At 35.7% G+C, this 1,889-nt stretch overlaps 1 non-coding gene across 1 annotated transcript; it reads right to left on the bottom strand.

Moving 5' to 3' along the window:
- Positions 1–405: 405 nt before the first annotated feature.
- LOC122218741 lies at positions 406–508 on the bottom strand. The gene has a single exon (XR_006202074.1). It is a non-coding gene; the product is annotated as a U6 spliceosomal RNA (small nuclear RNA).
- Positions 509–1,889: the final 1,381 nt, after the last annotated feature.

The following is a 1,889-nucleotide window of genomic DNA, read 5'->3' on the forward strand; positions in this document are numbered from 1 at the left end:
GGCTGTCGTTTCTTCCTGCTCTTTCTTTTGGGGTAAATTTCTTCGTTTCATCATTTTGAAGGGAGAAAAGAAGTTAATGAGCTGGAAAAATTAAAATTAATAAATTAAAATTAAAAAAATATTAAAATTTAAAAATTAAAAACAAATACACACATAGACAAAAATCGAATAGATGATGCTAGATCCCAGGTGTGTTTTGATCTGGGTGTTAAAAGTGGCTTGATAGATTAGAGAAAAAAAGGGGAAAAAAAGGAAAAAAAAAGAAATTATTTAAAAATTTGGAAAAATGAATACACTGAAGTAGACTAAAATGAAATAATAGAAGTAAAATAGAATTTAAAAAATTTACGCAAAAGTAAAAAATATAGTAGGAAAAATTGAAGAAAAATATTTTTAATAAAGGTTAAAAATATGGAATACTTCATGAATTTGCATGTCATCCTTGCACAGGGGCCATGCTAATCTTCTCTGTATCATTCCGATTTTAGTGTATGCGCTGCCAAAGCACTGTTTCTTTGTGTTTTTTGTTTTTTGTTTTTTTTGCACAAAATTTCATGTCAGGAAACTATAAAATAGTGGGCTAATGCCTCCAAAGTACTGAGGAAAAATAATTTTGAATATTTCTTTTTTTTAAATTTCAGTATAGGTGATACACAATGTTATAATAGTTTCAAGTGCATGACATAGTGATTCAACAAGTGTATATGCTATGTGCACTACAGGTGTAGCTACCATCTGTCCTGTTAAATTGCTATTACAATATCAATGACTGTATTCCTTATGCTGTACCTTTTAGTCCTATGACTTATTCATTCCATAACTGGAAGACTGTATCTCCCTCTCCCCTTCACCATTTGGCCCAACCCCACACTCCCCACCCTTCTGTCAACCATCTGTTTGTTGAATATATATTTCCATACTGAACTCCAAGGATTTTACCTGAGTACATGGGCTAATTAACAGTGTGGGAGAATAAAGTCCTAAGAGAAAACTTCAATCCCACCAGGTTAAAACGAAGAGGTTGGAGTTTGGTGCTGTCAGAGTACATAGGACTTGAGGAGCAAAATCCTAATAAGGCTAGCAGCACAGGAAAGAGAGCCTCAAAGTATCTGTGGAGTCTTCTCTCAGAACATTCTCCAATTCTTAAATTGTGCAGGTGAAGGGCAAGACTCTAAGTAACTGCAGTAGAAAGTAGTAACTAAGAAGCTAAAGCCCCAGGCAAATATCTTAGCAGCCACATAATGCTGGGGCAAGAGAACCCTAGGAAGGGTAACCTCCATAAAAACCTCAGGCTTTGATTTGATCTACTGAAGGGCAACCCATAGAAGTTAGGGCATGCATTAGTTTTGTAAGACTGCCATAACATTACCACAAACTGGGTGGCTTGAAACAACAAAAATGTATTCTTTCACATTTCCAGATGTCAGAAGTCTAAAAACAAGGTGTCAGCAGGGCTAGGCTTTTTCAGAAGTGGGAGTATACTTTTTTGCTTCTTCTGGCTTTTGGTGGTTGCTGGCAATCCTCAGTGTTCCTTGGCCTAAAGACCAAAAATCCATCTCTGCCTCTGTTTTCACATAGCATTCCTCTCTGTGTGTCTGTATCGTTTTATGGCCTTCTTATAAGGACACAGCTCATTTGATTTAGAGCCCACTATAGCCAAGTAAGACATCTTAACTAAATCTGCAAAGATCTTATTTCTAAATAAACTCATATTCTGAGGTTCCAGGCAGACGTGAATTTGGTGGTGGGAAATGGGCAATATTCAACCCAGGGTTGGCACTAGTAAAATACACCTGTCCTAACAAAACAACAAGCTAGTCCTTAACAAAATTAGGGGAAATATGCTTATAATTTTTCTGCTTAATGGTAGAAAATGTAATCAAACTAAT

Source organism: Panthera leo, chromosome B1 (assembly GCF_018350215.1).
Source record: "Panthera leo isolate Ple1 chromosome B1, P.leo_Ple1_pat1.1, whole genome shotgun sequence".
In the NCBI taxonomy this organism is placed as follows: domain Eukaryota; kingdom Metazoa; phylum Chordata; class Mammalia; order Carnivora; family Felidae; genus Panthera; species Panthera leo.